This window comes from Sinohyriopsis cumingii, chromosome 16 (genome assembly GCF_028554795.1).
Source record: "Sinohyriopsis cumingii isolate HCF-2022 chromosome 16, ASM2855479v2, whole genome shotgun sequence".
In the NCBI taxonomy this organism is placed as follows: domain Eukaryota; kingdom Metazoa; phylum Mollusca; class Bivalvia; order Unionida; family Unionidae; genus Sinohyriopsis; species Sinohyriopsis cumingii.
The window spans coordinates 28,019,129-28,041,027 of NC_142976.1; the positions used below are offsets into that span (position 1 = coordinate 28,019,129).

The 21,899-nt window shown below is 38.3% G+C and overlaps 1 protein-coding gene and 1 long non-coding RNA gene across 4 annotated transcripts in view; one reads left to right on the plus strand and one right to left on the minus strand.

Annotated features, from left to right (window-relative positions):
• LOC149780117 (uncharacterized) overlaps positions 1-8,406 on the plus strand; it is a 74,973-nt gene extending 66,567 nt beyond the window's left edge. The window contains exon 2 of the long non-coding RNA XR_016415009.1: positions 2,032-8,406. This is a non-coding gene — a long non-coding RNA (uncharacterized LOC149780117). The remainder of the gene's footprint in view (positions 1-2,031) is intronic.
• The window catches only part of LOC149780118 (uncharacterized), a 90,808-nt gene that overhangs the window by 27,647 nt on the left and 41,262 nt on the right, over positions 1-21,899 (minus strand). The gene's annotated exons all lie outside the window — the stretch shown is intronic.

Genomic DNA, 21,899 nt, shown 5'->3' on the forward strand with positions numbered 1-21,899 from the left:
TAACTGTAGCCACTAGGCCACCGGGGCAGTCCATAAAAAGTGTAGGATTTGCAAATTTAGCATATCAATGCTCCACATGCTGCTGACGGGTAAGTATCACATTTTAATAGGGTTTTGCTTGTATCGCCCTCAGTTAGTCTTCAGTAGTGTTGCTCTTTCAGTTCCCGACCATCAGACGGTTCTCGAGTTTTGCGTACAGAGAGAGAGAGAGAGAGAGAGAGAGAGAGAGAGAGAGAGAGAGAGAGTTTGTTCTTACACGGTAGTGGTCAGATTAACGTGTGTCTAATTAAGCCTCAATATCTATATCGTTTTGCAATAAGTAATTAATCTAGAAACATCTTCAATGATATTGTTTCGAGACACTCTCTAAAGATGTGATTCGCGTGGGTGATTAATCTAAGGGAATAAAATATGACGTTGAGCTAACATAGGTTTTGTGATAACCTTAACGCATAAGTTTAAATAAGATACTTCTGAATGGACTTTGTTAGGAACAGGATAACTCAAATGTTCTTTTATCTGCAATCTGTGTTCTAGTTTGTGTCCTTTGATATTACATTCAGTCAATACTTTATGTATCATAAGACAAATATTATTCATCTGTGGAGATGGAAACTGCAGTTAATTTCAGCAATTCAAGGACACGTTGCCTTGCATTGACGTAATTGGTTAAAACTCGCCTGAATCTAAACGAACTTTTATTTCACTTTCCAGATATACTAGTTCCAGCAAAACAAATTATCTTGTTTCTCGTACACCTGTGTAACCAGAGGTATATATTCTCCTAAAATGAAACGTTAAAAATGATTTAATATTCAACACACACTTTGTATCTTAGCGAAGAATTATTGAAGCCAATGTGACAACTTTATTTCCAGAGAGCGAGGATCTAAGATCCCACCGGAAGACTCATTTTATGTTGCGAGTCAACCGTACGTCTATTTTAAATAATTTTGTCCACTTGGCATGTACACGTATGACTGTATCTACGCATACATTTTTGTTCAACTCCCAGATCTAAAATCTGGCTTTAATTAATCTGAAGAAAGTAAATCTGCCTATCAACGTATCAACCCACATGCTCTTCTACCCACCCACTATACCACCTACAAGCCTAACTATTTACTAGCCTGCCTGCCTGTGCGCCAAACTATTTACGTAGTCTTCCTGCCTCCCTGTCCGCCTAACTATTACTTACATATAGAGATATACCTATTAGTCAAACTAGCTTTTGTACACGAAATGGTTTAATGACTCGACCTAATGCGCATCTTTTATAATGGTGTTGTTTGTTTCATTCTTGTCATTCGAACATTAAAGAGACCATTGACGTATGGAATATGAAACCAGTGATTCATCACAATCGCCTGAATATGAACGATGATACACTTTTGAACCTTTTACGAAACAACATTTATATAACTATTTTTAAATTAATCGGAGTCCCACCGACTGCAATTGAAAAGAGTACTAAATAATAATCACGACCGGTAGAACATATGCGGGAGTGTTGTGTATTCTTTTAACATTTTCTGGAAGTATTGTACATATTTTATTGCGGGATTGTGTTAATACTTATAGCATCTCATTCCATCAAAATATAATTCTTATAATACAAGAAATATCAAAGTTACTTACGACGAGTATCAAGGTATGACGTATAAAGGCCAGATCAAGTCCCGTGTCCAGTGTGGAGTGTTGGTTTTTAAAATTTCAAATGGGCCCTGGCTTTCCTCGAAAGGGCACCAAAGCAAACGTCTGTGTGTCTATTTAGTCGAAGCGTGCATACTACCCAATAAACATGCGCAAAAATAAAATAAGATTGAAATTTCACGTTACAAGTGAGTGTACGTATGTGTCAGTGTACTTCTTTGTAGCCGCGGAGGGGGGGGGGGGGGGGCGTAAACGCTCGGATTACACCCCATCCGATCCAGCCGTGCACAATTGATATTCATTACAATAGAGTTCTTACGGTCTTTCTATCCATGAATTTAATCCAGATTAAAGATTTGTTTTCTTCCCTTTTTTCAGGTTAATAATGGAAAAGAATTTGACGTTTCCTGTTTAAAATGAACCAACGGGACATTTTATGAAATGTTATGTCTCGCCTTCTTCGCCGGTACAAAAGCTTGGAGTAACCATTTTAGCAATGTAGGTCATAATAACTATAACTGACGATTCAGGAGTCCTAACGAAAATTATGAAGGTGAATGAACACATCACGTTTCATGACCATTACTAACAAGCTAATGTCAAGGAACAAATGTGCACCACTTCCAACTACCTTCTCTCCAGTCGACCTTCCGGACCTGATTGATAATTTCTTCCGTGACAAAGTACAAACCATTAGAGATAAGCTTGACAACACAATTTCAATTGACTCGTCGTCACCATGCAGTTGGGTTACAGAATTTCAGCGGCAACAATTAGGAGCATTTGAACCTGTCTCTATGGATTTAGTACGTACATTCGTGACGAAGAGTGCACCAGAGTCATGTGAACTTGATCTGATTCCAACATCACTGCTGCTTGAGTGCTTCGATCCAGTATTGCCTTCACTAACTGATGTTATTAATACCTCTCTCTCATCCGAGTAATTCCCATCATTTTTCAAAAATGCCACTGTAAAGCCTCTGCTGAAGAAACCAACACTCGACCATAACGATTTAAAGAACTACCGCCCAGTATCTAATCTCCCATTTATATCAAAACTCTTAGAAAAGGTTGTTCTATCCCAGCTTGTATCTCGTCTGAATTCAAACAGTCATTTTAGCAATGTACAATCTCACATCGCTCTTGCCACAGAACTGAAACTACTCTTCTAAAAGTAGTTAATGACATTATCTCTGCTTTGGATAGTGGAAAGATTACAGTCCTCACCCTCCTAGATTTGTCTGCAGCATTCGACACAATAGACCATGATATATTACTTCACCGTCTCCAGCATGTATTTGGCATTCATGATACAGCCTTACTGTGGTTCAAGTCCTACTTGGTCAACAGGACACAAATTGTGCCTGCAAATGGAATACACTCCAGCCTAGTTAATCTATGTTGTGATGTTCCACAGAAGTCTGTTCTTGGACCTGTTCTCTTCATTCTATACACTCAGCCGCTCTCAAGTGTCATAGATCATCATCCAGTGTTTCACCAATTGCACACTGACGACACCCAAATATACAAATCTAGCCACCCAGCTGAAGTTGATGCTACCATCCTAGGCATAGAGAGGTGCATTTCTGATGTGAAATCATGGATGACATGTAACAAGCTGCAGATGAATGATGATAAAACTGAGGCCATTCTGATCACAACACAAAGACTTTCTCATTCACATCCTTTACCTCAAACAATAAATATCAGCAACGCCAACATTAAATTCACACAGACAGTACGAAACCTAGGCGTTACTCTGGACAGTACTCTCACATTGCACCAACATGTCATGAACATATGCAAGGCTGCGTATCTTGAGCTGAGACGCATCAGCTCCATTCGCAAATATCTTTCACTTGATGCCACTAAAACACTTATGTGTTCATTAGTACTTTCAAGACTGGACTATTGTAACTAAATCCTGTCTGGTTCATCTCAATATCTACGCCAGAAACTTCAAAAAGTTCAAAACACAGCTGCTCGGATCATACTTAGAGTACCACGATCAGAGCACACCTCCCCTTCTGCTATGTACCCTACACTTGCTATCCAATCAATCCAGAATCAAACAAAAAATTTGTTCTCTGTGCTACGTTTCACTGACGGACTCCAGTCCAACATACCTATCCGACCTCACCCATGTGTACACACCAGCAAGATACTTACGCTCCTCTTCTGACAATCGTATACTCATTATTCCCACTATGAAAACGAAGTCATATGGACAACGTTCTTTTGCATACCAGGGCCTAGCAACGTGGAATGAATTGCCCACTGAACTTAGACACAAAGACACGGTGATCCCATTCAAGATTGCACTTAAAACTCACTTTTTTCGATTGCAAGAACAAACTTGAAGACCTAATAGTGTTTCCTACCTTAAATATTTTCAGCATGTTTTTTTATGTTTTCTAATTTGATGGTGTTTGTTTTTTGTAATCATATCATTATATATGTTTTTTATGTTATAGTGTGTGTGATTTGGATTTCTTAACGTAGCTTTAACAATTTTTCAGTCATATTGCTACGATGTCTGCAGTGTGGCAGTTTATAGTGATGTCTAGCACTGGGGCATCATGCCGCAGACATGTAGTATGATGTCCGACCCAGTCACATTATCCTGACATCAGGCCGACCAGTCCTAACACTAACCTCTTAATGCTGAACGCCAAGCGAGGAAGCTGTTAGTATCATTTTTGTAAGTCTTTGATACTGCTCTGCCGGGGATCGAACCTGAACCCACGACCTGCCGCATCCGAGGCGGACGCTCTAACCACTAGGCCGCCGGAGCGGTTTTTATGTTATAGGTGTTGTTTGATGTTGTAAAGCGCTTAGAGCTTCTAAAGTTTAGTCGCTATGCAAAGTCCTCATTATAATTATTATTATTATTATTATTATTATTATTATACAGCATTGTCTTGATCATTGAGTTACATGTAATAGGAAAACAGATGTTCATTGGGGTATGAGCACAACTATGTCATTCTACCTGCAAGAGTCTTGTGGTGATTGTAAATGCGAACACGACCATCATATTACACGACATAAACATACAAACTGTCTGGCCCCTTCAGGTTGAAAACTAGGTCGTGACCTATTCTTGCCAATAGCAGTGCCCTCAAAGGTGAAAATACACAGTGGCTTACTTAGGGTAAATGGCTCCACCCCACGCCCCATTAGTACACAGGTGAAAATACCATTACATTTCATCATTGTACATACACTAGTGTCAGAGAAACAGAGCTAATGCAAAACTGTAACGCAACCAATGAAGTGTGAAAAGTCCACCTTGTCTGTAAGTGGACATCATATTCATTCGATGAATGCAGCTGCTTTCAAGTTTTAGGATTGCACATGTGTGACGGTGTAATAAAAACTTAGCTGAATGCAAGTGCTGAACGTATTCATGGAAGTGTGAGATGCACAGCCTATGACCAGCTCTTGTCTATATATGCATACAAAACACCATCTAGTTACGTCATGCATATGTAAAGAGGATTAATGACTGTATTCATCAATGTCAGAGGAAGAGGAAAATGAAAAATGTATCATTGACTAGTGTGCCGAGAACGCTTTCGGGGAAGTGATACTGAAGTCGCCACTGCCTTGATTTAGAGAGAAAATTGTTATGAGGGAACACTTTTGTCGTCTTAGATGTTGCTTTTTTATAGCAAGCTGTTTACTGTAAATTACATTTTGAAAAGGTAGACATTTTCTTAGGCTTCATGTTTGATTAACATACAAAGATTTTCATAGCTCACTGAGGTAAACGTATACCCTCTAAATACTAAATTATTGCATAAAATCTTTAGTGTCAGAAACAACAAACAGTACCCAAGATCCACTGCTAAGAAGAACTCAAATACGGAGCTACCAGTTTTCTTGCTGGGTAGATATTTTGAATCCCAGCTTGACTCCTTTGATCACTGAATGCAGTGCAGCGCATTCTCAGATATTTCCAATTCAGAGGGAAAGACTGAAAAGATTCCGATAATTTGACCAAGCAACAGGCCATTTTTAATGAGAGCCTCATGAATATTAATGTATCGCGAAAACGAGGCTAAGCTAGGTAGATCGAGTTGTCCAAGTAAAGATTGATGGAATAGCATCAGGTTATAAGCAATGCCTGTTGGGTGTCCATCTATAGTCCTCTTGCTTAATGTGTCAGACAACCGTATTTGTCAAAATCTAACAAAAGAAAAAATAAACCATGAGTTAATTGCAATAATTAGTTGCAAAAAAAAACAACAATTGTTTCAGCACAGGCTATTAAAATTATATCACTGTAAATAAAAATGCCAGAATTTACAAGAAAAAAGGAAGATATATATGTGTGTGTGTGTGTGTGTGTGTGTGTGTGTGTGCTTCCCTTTTTGGGGGATTCTCTGATATTAACTTACCACACTGATAAAATTTCAATGGCCTATGATTTAAGTGTGCATTTTCCCTTACGTTTACACACATCAGTATGTTTTATTTACAGTTTCATTAATTCGTATCCAGTCACGCACGTTCTCTCTCTCTCTTTCTTTCTCTCTCTCTCTCTCTCTCATTCTTTCTCTCTCTCATCAAACTGCAAAAGGCAACAACTTGTCATCGTAGACAACAACTGTAAAAGAACAAATAAGAACTTAAATACATAAATGCACAAACACCCGCATATATATATATATATATATATATATATATATATATATATATATATATATATATATATATATATATATATATATGGATGCTCAAACTGCATACCGATGGTGAGAGAGAGAGAGAGAGAGAGAGAGAGAGAGAGAGAGAATAAGTATCATACTTGTTCCTTGATTGTAAACCAGACTAATAATAGTGGTGATGTTTTATAAGAGTACCAATCGCGATTTACCACGATTGTCATTCTTCCTGGAAATCTTTACAAACAGTACATTAACAAGAGTTCACATAAATAACAGCTAATTTAGATTCAATCATGTGCCAAAGCTAACAAAGACAAAACGGAGCCTTCATGCAAACCTTTGATCTACTGATATTTAGCGGTATTAGTTTACTGCAGTTTATGTTTTGCACATTTTCTCACATGCGTTAAAATATTCATAATTAAGGTCACAATGTCAGAAACACCCGACCTTGTGTCATTTATTTAGGCGTGAGCATATGCTCCAGTATGAATTTGGAACGCGGCTTAATCAGTTACAATTACGTCACACCTCCATAAATCATCGTGCATCAGGGATCTGTACTGAATGCTCGAATCTTTGACATTCGGTTGTATGCAGACATTTAATCAATTGCTGGTATTTATGAGAAACCTGATTAGCTCACAAGACTAGCAAAACTTACTAAAGCAGTCTGGTAGAAGACTAGCACAAATTAATGGACCATTCTCTTAGAAGACTAGCAGAAGTCACTGGATCAGTCTGTTACAAGACAAGCAGAAGTCAATCTGTAACTCGACTTGCATAAGTCACTGGATAAATGTCTTTTTAAAAACCAGTCTATTATTAGTACAGCTATGGATACGAAATGAGCTTGAACACTTTACCATATAATTTTAATAAGGTTTAATAAACATATACATCTTTTGGTATCCTAACAAGGTCAAAGTTTGCCGTTAATTTTGTTGAATTTCCTATTGTACTTAATTTTCTCTTACACAATAATTACTTTGAAGTGTCAATGTTCAGTAGGGTTGTTGTGAATTATTTTGACTCTAGGCCCCCCAAGACCCATCTAGATTCAGGTCATCTCATAAACAACTGCAAATGTGACGTGTTTAACGTGCGTATCTTTACTCATATTTCCACGAGTTTTTGGAAACTAAGCATTGATCTTTAAAATTATTTTAAATAATTTAACAACTATTAAATTATATAATATATATCGCCCAAACAAATCAAGTTATAGACGTCAATGCTGCTGAATAAAAGAGCGCGAGTGCATTAAAATCGTAAGTACATTTGTACCTATTTGATAATAACTGTTCCATAACCATTAAGACATAACAGACTGATGGATTTTTAAGTGAAATTGGTCAAATCTTTATCTTTAAGAAAATCGTAGTACTTTTTGATCAGTGAGTTTCATATAGGAATTCTCTCCAGACTAACCTAGATCGCCTGCGGTGAGTAGTCTCTGGGAAAGGCCCTTTACCCCCATCGCCTTGGAATTTAATCGTCTTTCACATACTGACATGCCCCCAAACGCCAATCTATCACTTTAACAAATTAGATGCGTAGACGCATATTTTGTCGACTCACACCATCATTCAAAATTAGGCCGCTCTGGCTTATTGTTTCCACCTTAATGACTGTTGCAACTATTTACTTTAATAATATATATATATATATGCTTTCTACATATTATGTACGCTGTATCAATGAAATATGCTCCTGACAACTGTGTATTGACCGAGTGAATGAACTCCTCACATCCCTACGAGTGTGTCCGCTACAAAATATAGTTCATGGATTTTTCTTCTTGTTCACAATCACTAATGCACATCGATAAGTTGATTGTTTTCCTTTTCAGTTTATATTTTTATTCACATTTATTAAATCAATATAAGACACCCTCATGATTAAAGGTGAGATACGTTTTTTATGAAGAAAGTAGTGCACTGCAAAGACGGTTAGCTTTTGTACACTGAACCTGTGCTGTCAGGTTTTCACGTACTGGCGTATGGAAATTAGCGTGGAATAGAAACTAAGTCAATCACGAACCAACGAGAGGTAATTAAAATATTTTTATATATTGAAAGTTTATCTAAGTCATTATTCTGCACTAATTCACATTTCTAAAAACTATAAAATTCTCTCTCTCTCTCTCTCTCTCTCTCTCTCTGGATGGCTTGACTAACATTACCCTCATTTATAGTTCGTTGTATGACAAGCGAAAATCCCCAACGCTCGTATTTACATGGATTATCGCCCGTATCTAGCTACGATAATCCAGAGAGAGAGAGACAGAGAGAAAGACAGACAGACAGACAGACAGAAAGTCAGAGAGAGCGGGATGGGGCGACCATGCGGACATTTTTGTATTTCATTATTAATAATCGATTTTAAGAACATTATAATAGGTTTAAAAAACAACAACAAAGGATTAAAACACAATACAGTATGACAACAGGAACAACAACTTAGTTAGACCTTGAATTCAAAATTTTATTAAACATCTTGTTTACCACATAGAATCATGGGAAAAGTCAGGTAGGCAAAAGACTCCTCATCCCTTAATTACAGACAAATCTTATTCACATAATATAGATATACATAACACTATACAGCTATAACTATATATAGTTGGACAAGTCTCAGAATAATAATGATAATAATACAAATAATAATAATAATAATAATAATAATAATAATAATAATAATAATAATAATGATAATAATAATGAGGACTTTGATTAGCGCCCAATCTTTACAAGCTCTAAGCGCTTTACAACATTAGACAACACCTATAAGATAAAAAAAAAACATATAATGATATGATTACAAAAACAAACACCATCAAATTAGAAAACATAAAAAACATGCTGAAAATATCTAAGGTAGGAAACATTATTAGGTCTTTAAGTTTGTTCTTGCAGTCGAAATAAGTGAGTTTTGAGAGCACTCTTGAATGGGATCACTCTGTCTTTGTGTCTAAGTTCAGTGGGCAATTCATTCCACGTTGCTGGGCCCTGCAAAAGAACGTTGTCCATATGACTTTAATTTCAAAGTGGGAATAATGAATTTACGATTGTCAGAAGAGGAGCGTAAGTATCTTGCTGGTGTGTACACATGGGTGAGGTCGGATAGGTATGTTGGACTGGAGTCCGTCAGTGAAACGTAGCACAGAGAACACATTTGGTGTTTGATTCTGGATCGAATGGATAGCCAGTGTAGGGTACAGAGCAGCGGGGATGTGTGCTCTGATCGTGGTACTCTAAGTATAATCCGAGCAGCTGTGTTTTGAACTTTTTGAAGTTTCTGGCGTAGATATTGAGATGAAATAGACAGAACTGAGTTACAATAGTCCAGTCTTGAAAGTACTAATGAACACACAAGTGTTTTAGTGGCATCAGCTGAAAGATATTTGCGAATGGAGCTGATGCGTCTCAGCTCAAGACATACAGCCTTGCATATAAGTTCATGACATGTTGGTGCAATGTGAGAGTACTGTCCAGAGTAACGCCTAGGTTTCGTACTGTCTGTGTGAATTTAATGTTGGGGTTGCTGATATTTATTGTTTGAGGTAAAGGATGTGAAAGTCTTTGTGTTGTGATCAGAATGGCCTCAGTTTTATCATCATTCATCTGCAGCTTGTTACATGTCATCCATGATTTCACATCAGAAATGCACCTCTCTACACCTTGGATGGGAGCATGAACTTCAGTTGGGTGGCCAGATTTGTATATTTGGGTGTCGTCAGTGTACAGTTGGTGAGACACTGGATGATAATCTATGACAGTTGAGAGCGGCTGAGTGTATAGAATGAAGAGAACAGGTCCAACAACAAACCCATGTGCAACACCACAACATAGATCAACTGGGCTGGAGTGCATTCCATTTGCAGACACAATTTGTGTCCTGTTGACCAAGTAGGACTTGAACCACAGTAAGACTGTAACATGAATGCCAATACATGTTGGAGACGGTGAAGTAATATATCATGGTCTATTGTGTCAAATGCTGCAGACAAATCTAGGAGGGTGAGGAATGTAATCTTTCCATTATCCAAAGCAGAGAGAATGCCATAATCAGCGAACCGGCTAACTGTTGACTGTTGTAATAGAAATATTATTGTTCTTACACGATTCGATTCAATTCACTTTGCCTTATCAGGCCAAAAAACACTTGATGTAAAATTCACAATATGCAAAGTTGGCAGTAATTTCCATGTAGGTAAAATACATTCTTTACACATGAATTGGACTAGCTTGTGAGGATATTAATTTCAGCATTTATTGTTTACGTAAACACTTGTGTTTACTCAGTGTCAGGAACCTCAGGTCAAGAACTGTGATTCTATGACTATTACTAACTTGTTTGTCAATGGATGTTACTGAATTGTACATCCTAGCCCACATGTTCTCATTTCATTACTAAATTTCATTTTTGACCAAATTGCAGCTGCTATAAACGTAAAAGAAAGACTATCATACAATATCAGGTATATTTTCAAGAAATGTTTGATAGTATTGTGAATTCTATGTGGTTTTCAGATGGATAAGATGTACAAAGTGATACAATGACCAACATAACATGATGAAGAGACTGAAGACTTTTTATTTTCATCAATCCAGTGTAAACAATGTCTTAAGATTATATTATTAGAATAAATCAATCAATAAGACAAATGAAAACAAGAAGTGTTCAGGAAAGCATCGTCATCCCCACTCCCCATGCTCCCCAAAACCGGATCCGTTTCCAGAAGATGGATCGAAATTTTCCCAAAAGCACTATGCAAATCCACAGCACGCACCCCACCACACCCCCGTCAAAGTTTAAAGTCATTATGAAAGACTGTTGAAAATGAGTCGCCCAACATTATATACACATATATCCAGGCATTTACGAAGGGGCCAAATTACATATTCTTAGCTTCTTCGAAATGCGTGGGCATAAGAATAAAAACTTAAAAGCATCAAGTTCTCCCTCCAAACCCCCAACCCTCCAAAAAACATCTTTAACTTACAATATCATAAGTAATTAAAAATATTTGCAATTACCCAACAAACTACCATGTACGACTTAAATTAAGCTTAATCAATGTGACAGTTATTCAAAATAGATTTTGGATTCTGCAAAACATTGTAGGCCACATGACTTTGTTTAATATTACATTTATTTAAAAAAATAGAGCACGCCAGTTAGACAGTTAGAACAAAAAGGTTTATATTGTTGGAAGAATCATTCGACAAGAAAAGTCTATACGAACTCATGACAAAAGAAGTTCATGCAACATAGTCCCAAACAAATTCATTTGTCATGTCCGAAGGTCATTTTTGAAACAAAATGACATCGACTGCGCAAAATGCTTTCCCTATGCATGCATTTGTTATATCAGAAGATAATGTTTAAAGTAAAGTGACGTTAATGGTGCGAAGAAGGATTGAGAAATCACATTATGTACTAAACCGTTGCATGTAATTATAAGTGGTTGCAATCAAGGCCATGTAACAATGTTCTACTTTAATTAAACCCAGCGTACAGTAATATCTCTATTTCCTAGCTGACTATCGGTATTTCAGTGTTCTACACCTCTGAAGGAACTATTGGCGGTGTACAAATCAAACCAGTTTTTAAGATCAACACAACCCCGAAACACCTGGTTCACAAATATATCCATAACTCAAATTGTTGAACAATAATAGCCAATTCGTTTTTCCCAATCCAAAATTTTATTATTTTCTATCAAGCTGTATTCAGAAAAGTAAATCCATTACCTGGAACAATCTCATCGTACGTCTTTGGTCACTATTTTCATATCTGGCGAGTAGCTATTTGGTGATTTTAACACAACTCTATTTTTTATTAGCCGTCAATAAATGATGTACCCATCTTGTACAAACTTATCTTAGCTTGAAATGATTTTTTGATATACTAAAGTATTAATTATTACGTAATTTCAATATTTGCACTGCATCTGAAGCATCTTCATCAATTGTCCACTACAGATAATTCACATTTTATTAATCCTACACAGTTTTTAGAATGTGGGTCAGTTTCCATGGGTTTGTGACCCTATGTAATAAGATGAAAGCACCGCAACATTGTAGGATACGACAAAGAACAGCAGGTCGACCTTAATATCATTCGGAGAGTTCTCTAAGAACGCCCTGATTTACAGTATAATCTTGGCAATTCAGCAGAATTTTTCTCCTTCTCTGTCACTTATCTATGGTGCATCATACGTGTTATGATTCCTTGTCTTAAAATATGCAACAGAAAGTAGAGAAATCAGCAATTTAAATCATTCTAATTTTCATGAGTTGACAGCGTTATCTACGGTTTGATTGGATGTAAACGGTCACGTGACACTGATCTGGTAGTTTTTACACATCGATAAATTCTGCCGACTACTTTAGGTTCCCTGTTTCCAGGTCATTTGATGTGAAGTTTTATCTATAACTTCAACGCCTTACACCCTAATAATAACAACAAAAAGCCTCTCACAGTCCCGTGATTTTCGATTAAAATTTACAAATGCCAGGTTAAAATCAACCGTTACAAGTTAAACAATGTAATTGCACAGAGCTTCATGTACTCCCATACTTATCCCTTTTGCCGAAGAAGGCATGTGGCAGGCTTTAGAAGCCAATCTTCGGAAATTATTGCATGTCACCTCGACAACATGTTCCAGCAGCTGTTATTAAAATCAGGGTCGTATGTCAAGCAAGGGATCTCATTAAAAGTGGGCACGATTTTGCTTTTGAAAGATTGAAATGCTTAGCAAGTAACAACAACAGATGCTATGACAATACGTTCCATACGCAAGCGTAATTCTAGAAAAAAAGGATTAGCCTGGTTTAAATAGCATGTAACGTTGCCCTCTTAGTAAGAGGGGTGGTTAATTAGGTTTGGCTGGCGTTATTCAGAGGATGACCTCCCTCGATATTATAGCCCGGCGGGAGTGAAAGAAGAATGGAATTTCAACAGAGAACTGAGCGAGAATGCTAGTAAGAAATAAACCATACGAGCCCCCGTTGACATGAAAATAACACGTTTAATCAGAACAAATTAAAACGGCAATTTCACTTTAAGTTAGATTATCTAAGTATAATTTAACTGGTGTGCCCAATTTGGATTTATTACATCATCATAACGAGAGGTGAAAAGAGCGCAATGTCCACGATCGATTGCATCACCTCATTCACTTTGACCGTATATCAACGTCTCCTAGTTCATCCTTCCTAAACTCTAGGTTCTGCCCCTCCATGGACTTCCTGATCCTTTTATTCTGACCTCGCCCTTCTTTCTTTCTTTTCCCCGTACTCCTGTCTTTGGACTGTCTCGTCTTCCTATCAGAAAGCTGTTCCTTGTTGCTGTTTCTTTCAGGACTTGTGCGTCCTAGCACTAAACGTGCCTTTCTTTTTACACGACGACCACCTGGTCCCTTCCTTGTTTCACGAGGAAAGCACTAACCACTTTTATGCTTTCACCGGTGTCGACTTAGTTTCCTCTACTAGGAAATTTTCAGACTAAAGAATTTTGACTAGGGTCGTCACTTTAAAGTCAGATTGCTCTAAAGTGTACACCCTAATTTATTCTACCCAATCGTAGGTGGTGGTCCCTAATCTTTCCCAAAGAAGTATTTCTTTTAATCAGATTTAGACCGCTCAAAATATGTGTACGACAGTGCGTGACAATTTCCCTCTGAAAATATGATAAGTGGACATAGGTTCCTTCCTAGCGGTTAAGGTTGGTAGCTCAAATGTTTACTTTCTAAGGACCGTGTTAAGATTTCCCGGTCAATTCCACTGAGTCGGAATGATGTTCCTTTGAAATTTACACTGACATGGGGAAAACATACGGAAAGGTTGAAGTGACCCTTCTAAAAGACTTTCCGGCTTAAACCCGATAAGACTTTAATTGCTCAATGCATTCAACTTTAAAATTTTCTGTAATTCAAAATTCGACACTTCACATATCATAAACCATTTTTTAAAATATATATTTAAACTATGATCATAACAATATATAACTGGTATTACCCGCTATGACACTCTACCCTATATTACTGTATAAAGAATCGACGACTCTCGGCTAGCTAAAATCGGGCTATGTATTATGTCGTAGTAAAGAGGCTAATAAAAGAAAACTTCGATCTATATAAAAGTGAATGTTTTGTTGATGAAATCTGCTGATCTGATGACAGAAGAGAAGCAAATTGGAATTATAAGGATTAAATGATCATGGATGGGTATTTATCGATGTGCAAATTTTACCTAATCTCTCACAAATTTAACATAAAGTCCTTCGGACTTATTTACCTTGTGAGTGATTATGTAAAATTTGCACATCGATAAATACCCAACCATGATCATTTAACCCTATTGTAAAACCAAAAACCAATGTATTTCTCTACAATACAAAATTAAATTTCAAGAGACACTTACTGTATTGTGAATTAATTCCCAAAAAATCCTAATTGTGCTATTACACATCCACAAGTATAGAATATTCTCAATGAATTCCAATAGTTTTGAATGCCCTGATGTAACGCAATGATGCAGTCCAGAATGTCTCCGAATGAGTTCACAAAATCCAACGTAGGGTGTATAAATCCCAAAGTCAATGAGCACTATAGTAATTCCTATGAATATGTTAAATAACACAACTCTAAATTCTGACCACAAATGGATTCCCAGCGACTGATGTAAAACATAATTAAAATTACTTATTTTATCAAATCCCCATTTATACACATTTTATTTGATCTTTATTTGAACCATTCCAACGGAAAATTCCAATCTTATTGTAAACGAAACTGTGGCTAAAATGTTCCAAACTCAAATGCTATGTAAACTTATATTTTTGACTTACAATCATGAACAATCGTTGGCTATGTAATTATTTTAGTTTCAAATGACAATTATCTTAAAGTACAACCTACAATCATGAACACAAGTTATGCATACAATATAGATGTGTATTACGCATGTCAGCATGTGTCCGGCGTGCTGCACGCGCAGCTTCATATCATTTTAAAGAATGTTATTTTGTCTACCGATCGTCATTAAAGTTACTTACAGATTCAAAGAAACAAATCAGTTAAAACAAAATATTAAGACTCATAAATGACTGCTGTAATTGAAACGGTCTTATGAATTATACATTAATTACAATAAGTCGTGCAAGTAATGAAAACATTTTTCCAACGGTTAGTAATTAAAGAACCATTAAGAGTTACATAGAAGATAAATACAAATTAACTGGACCATTAAAGTAAATATTCTGATAAAGCTCGAACCTTAATTTTAATCGGATTATTAATAACGATCATCTCTCCTTTAGTTATAAATTATAGTTTAGGACAGATTTAGTAATTATGATGACATCAAATGAAACGTAAGAAATATAATACTCTGGATATGTGATCACGATATATAATGCTTTGGATATGTGATCACAATATATAATACTCTGGATATGTGATCACGAGATACTTTCTGCATAATTCTTACCTATGAGAAAAAGTTTTTTTTCAGTGTTGTTTTAAAAAAAGTTTTCTTTCTATTGGGAATTCCAGTTAATACTTCCCATGCATAGTACTTACTAAAGACTAAGATGTCAAGACTTCACGTAATAGAAATAGAAAGATATACTCTGCTTTAAATAGATTTCAAACTTTGAATGATAACTTTTGTTTTGATATTGACTCCTCGGATCAACAACTACCACATATGTTAAGTTGTGAATCTGCTTGAACTTTCTGCATAAGACATCCTTTGTTTTGAAATCAAATAGACTATTTACTAAACCAGATTTGGTATCGGATAAAAATGTTTGTTTTTAATTGCAGCATTTGGGATATTTTAGTATGAAAATAGTGCTGAGACTTATCGGGTCATATTGGATTTCAAATTGTGTGTTGATGGCATTCATTATTTTTTATTTGCATTGGATTTATTTATTTTAATTATGTTTTAATTGTTTACACAAATGACGTAGGTCAACATAGATAATAATCGGCAGTCGCAGACAAGGGTCTATGTTATTTGTTCAAATGATTACTCCTAATAAAGACCATAGACCGAGTTCTGCTGGCGAATTATTCAGCTTATACCCACATGCTGAGAAACGGCGTTAAATTGCACAAAATCACCACAAAAAGTCTCAAAGGTGTTGACTACATAATTGGCTGCATTAAATTTTGTTTCTCAAAATGAAGCTGCAAGTGATAATAAATACTGATATGCAAATAAAGATAAGAACAAAGTTAAATCATTAGTCAATCTGTTTTTATTCATTCCATTTGTGACACAAATGAAGCGTATGACTCACTATAAATACATTGTAACAAAAATCATAACGAAACACTGTAAAGCATACATTAGACATGGTCAGTGTTTCTTTAATACATTCTCCTTTCCTTTGTTATTACATTTCATCAATCTTTCTTTGATTTTTCCATTTTGGGATGTTTAATTTAATACGTAACACACGTTCAAGTGACATTTTTCAATGAATCCAGTGGACCATCTGTTCTTACCGATACTTACATACTTTTGCTCTTGTTCAGTTTTGTTTTCTTTACTTCTTTTTGATCACGTGCAGGGTTTGACTTCAGTGTGAATAAAATGTGGGAACACTGTTATATGACCTATAAATTACACAAAAAGAGCAATACACGACACAGGCATTTCGAGATGTACCAATAATCGAGGCGAGTTTCTTGCGCTTCAAAACCAGACGCTTTCGGCAGATGGGGCTCGTTAACCTTGGGTGGTCGCCCATCAAAGGTAAGGTAAACTCCGACTTCAAATCTTTGCTGCCTTGCGAATATATCCTCTCATGGGAAAGGCTAAGGGAGTAAACCACAACAGAAAATTCGGATACGGAGCCCCTAAGGCGACTTGGCATTGATTTCACTGTCATCTCGGCAACTCCTGCGACGTTGCTGTTGCCATGACGTATCAGCTTGTCCTTTCCCTTGGTTCCATCAGCTGCGTGGAGAGAGGGAATCAGCTGCATGGGCAACAGATGATTCTCCATATCACCGTGTCCAGGTTTACGCCCTGGAGATGACACTCCAGCTTCGCCTCACAGCGTCGACCGAACACGGGAAGCAACAGTTTACTGGTTACACTGGACAACAAATTTTTACAAAAGTCATGTTACTGAAATAAAATTAGTCAATTCTTATCAATTTTTATGTGCTGAACACGAATATGACAGTCAAATTGCAAAATTGGCTCTAGTTTTTTTGTAATCTGCAAGAAATTAATGTTTACATAACGAAATGCATTCCAATAGTAAAAGGTCAACTGTAATAGCCTACCTATAAAAAATCAAGTCATTGACTACATCTTAGATTTCTTCGCCTGTCTCTTGTACAGCTGTTCGGGAGCATCTCTGAGGAGTGTCCAGCAGTAGTCAGCCAGCATTGTAGTGGACCATTTTCCCTGGTATCTTTGTTCCATTGTTGCGATATCTTGATGAAAACGTTCGCCGTGTTCATCACTAACAATACCACAGTTGCTAGGAAAGAAATCCAAATGGGAATGAAGGAAGTGAATCTTTAGAGACATATTGCAGCCAAGTTTCTTATACTTCATCAACATGTCTTCTACTAGTTCCTTATAGTTTTCTGCCCTAACATTTCCGAGGAAGTTTGTAGAAACTAGGCGAAAAGCATTCCATGCTTGTTTCGCGTCACCTTCCAGCAAGTTGTTGAACCGGTCATCTTTGAAAAGCTCTCGAATCTGAGGACCCACAAAAACTCCCTCTTTAATCTTTGCTTCGCTGAGTCGAGGGAATTTTTCATGCAGGTATCGGAATGCTGGCAAAGTCCGGTCAATGGCTTTCACGAAGTTCTTCATCAAACCTAGTTTGATGTGAAGGGGTGGTAGCAAGATTTTCTGAGCCTCAACCAGAGCTGGGTGTTGGATATTCTTCTCTCCAATGGCTACATTCTGCCTGTGAGTCCATTCCTTCCTCATGTAGTGCATTTCCCTTGCTCGGCTATCCCACTCGCATAAGAAACACATGTATTTTGTATATCCTTGCTGCAGTCCCATTAAAAGGGCAACTACCTTCAAATCACCACAGAGGTGCCAGCTGTACTTGTTATACTCGATGGAATTCAGTAGCTGCCTTAAGTTATCGTATGTCTCTTTCATGTGGACAGCATACGCTACTGGAATAGATGGAAGAATGTTTCCATTGTGCAAAAGCACAGCCTTGAGACTCAGTTTCGAAGAGTCCACAAATAGTCTCCATTCTTGTGGGTCATGAGTGATTTTTAAAGCATTCATGAGGCCCTCAATATCGGAACAGAATATCAGATTACTTTCCTTTCTGAAGAAAGGCTCCAATTGCTGGTGGCGCTTTCGATATGCAGTAATTGTGACATCTTCTTCTAGAAGATTCCATTGTTGGAGTCTTGATCCTAGCAATTCTGCCTTGTTCTTTGATAAGTCCAAATCACGAATCAGGTCATTTAGTTCTTCCTGTGTTATTCTGTGTGGGGTTGATGATGCACCACAGTGAAAATCTGGATCACTGCATGCTGATGGACCAGGAGAAGAACAGGTCGACTCACCTTTGTCTTCGTCAGATGAATCAAGAGAATATTCTGCTGGAGGTTCTGGAATAGGAAGTCCCTCACCATGTGGAACTGGTCTCAATGCAGACGGAATGTTTGGGTAGACTATTCTCGACTTCTTTCGCTTCGTTATTCCGCCGGAAAGAGGAGGAACCAAGCAGAAGTAACAGTCATTTAGGTGGTTGCTTGGCTCTCTCCACACCATTGGGACTGCAAACGGCATTGATGACCTTTTGCAATTCAACCACTGTGAAAGCTGTGTTGTACATGTAGCACAGCATATATGCGGAGCCCAAGGCTTGTCTTGGTCACCAACCTTGCATCCGAAGTAAAGATGATATGCCTTCTTCACTTGAGAATTGATACTTTTCTTCTGGTTGGCAAATGTCACTTCCCCACAAATATAGCAAAAATTGTCCGCGGTATTAACACACTTTCGAGGCATTACTGTTCTTTATTGTACGTAAATGGATAAAATAATAAGTTTTATGTAACAGTAGCTTGAACTGTCTCGCACAACGTCTAAAATATTTTAAATGCTGAACCTATCTGATTGGGCTTTATATAGTACACTGCTTACGTCAGCTTCAGCAGCCGCCTGGCATTAGTATAATAGGCCTACACATGTATAGTACACTGCTGACGTCAACTTACTTCAGCAGCCGCATGGCATTAGTATTGCATTGCATCAGAAAATGATGCAATCAACTGTGGATGATGTGAGCATGATGGTATTATGCAATGTTACATCATTATTCCGGATGTTGCTGCAGTCCTACTGGAGAAATTTACACAGTGAAACATAGAAAATGAGGTATATGAATATCTTCAAAACGAGAGCCAATACAAATTTTTCACGGTTATATTCGTGTTCGGCACACCAAAATACTACAGATTAGGGCCTTTTCAAGTCAGTAATGATTTCACTGTTGACCAGTGTTATGAGTCACCGCTCGATTGGCGTAGAGTCAAACGCCAGGGGTTGCTTCCGACGGTGTAAGAAACCAACATGTCTCACTGGACAGCCACCGTCCGCCCCAAGCTGTTCGAAAGACTTCAGTCATCAACGACGAACTTGCTAGACTCCAGGTCGACATCGCCTCACTACAGGAGATACAGGGTCCGTCAGCGAAACGAACTACACGTTCTTCTGGCACAGAAAGAGCGCAGAAGAAGCCAGAGAGTTTGGTTTTGGATTTGCCGTGAGAAATTCTCTGCCGCGAATGAAAGATCACTGCCAACAAGGAAAATGAAGACTGTTATCCCTTCGCCTCCATACCACACCAGGGCCTGTCAACCTGATCAGCGTTTACGCTCTCACACTAAGCACCACCTCAGATACCAATGGATGAATTCTACGAAGAGTTAGACTCGCCCGTCGACAAAATTCCCAAGGAAGAGAACTTGATTTTACTGGGCGACTTCATCGCTAGGGTGGGTGCGGACTATGACTCTTGGCCTTCCTGTCTTAGTAAGTTTGGCACTGGCAAGATGAATGAGAACAGGCAGCGAATACTCGAGAAGTGTTCGTACCACGACCTCAACATCACCAATTCATTTTTTCAGACAAAGCTACAGCACAAAGTGTCTTAAGGCATCCCCAGTCCAAACACTGGCATCAGCTACACTTGATCATTACGAGATGGTCTGCCATGAACGGTGTGCTTCTTACGCGTACCTTCAACAGCGCTGACTGAGACACCGATCATTCTCTGGTGTGCTGCAAAAAAAAAACTTCAGTCGAAGAAGATCCACCGCTCTAGGCAATAGGGTGAACCACGCATTAATGCGAGCAAGACGTCATATCCAGACAAGGCTGAGGAATTCACTTATGCCCTCTCCAATGCGTTTGATTCAGAACATCTCGAGGCAGTGACAAAGAGAGATGGGATCACATCAGAGAGACTGTGTACAGCACAGCCACGCTGAGTTTCGTAAGCAGTCAGAGAACAACGACTGGTTTGAGGCTAACTCCGCCACACTCATGCCAGCCATAGAAGAGTGTCGCAGTGCTCACCTGGAATACAGGCGATTCCCCTGCCAGAGGACACTATAGGCATACAGTTCTACCAGAAGCAAAGTGAAGAGATTAGCACGGTAGTGCGCTAATGAATGTTGGTTTCAGCTTTGTCAGAGCATCTAGTCAGCAGCAGATTTCGGAAACATCAGAGGCATGTACAATGGCATAAAGTAAGCAAATGGGTACAAGGAAGAAAGTGAAGGCACCACTGAAGTCTTCCGCAGGCGATATCATCCACTACAACGGCAAAACGGATGGAGCGCTGCGTAGAGTACTACTCTGAGCTGTACTCCAGAGAGAGCCACGTAACCAACGGTGCCTTCTACGCCATTGAAAATATCCATCTCAAAGCCGAACTGGACAAGAAACCTAGCAGAACCAGAGAAGGTCTTAGAGAAACTGTCCTTATGTAAAGCCCCAGGAAAAGATGCATCTCAGCAGAAGTCATCATGTGGGCCTGCAGCGTGCTGATCACACACCTGGACGACCTCCTCTTTCAGTTATGGAAAGTAGGTGCAGTGCCTCAGGACACGAGAGACACCAACATCGTAACCCTGTACATGAACAAGCAGGGCGACAGAAGCGACTTCAACAACTACAGGGGCATATCTCTTCTCAGCATCGTGGGTAAAAGCCTTAACAGACTGCAGACGCTTGCTAACAGTGTATGCAGAGTCGCAGTGCATGTTCCGCCAGACGTCCACAATTGACATGATCTTCTCCATCAGGCAACTGCAGGAGAAATACATAGAACAACACCGACACCTCTTCCTGACCTTTATGGACCTCACCAAGGCGTTCGATCTGGTCAGCAGAGACGGACTCTTCAAAATCCTCGCTAAGATTCGATGCCCTTCAAAGCTGCTAAACATAACCCAGTCCTTCCACGATGACATGATTGGCACAGTGCAGTACTATGGCTCAACATCCGACCCCGTCGACACCCGCAGCGGAGTGAAACAGGGCTGCG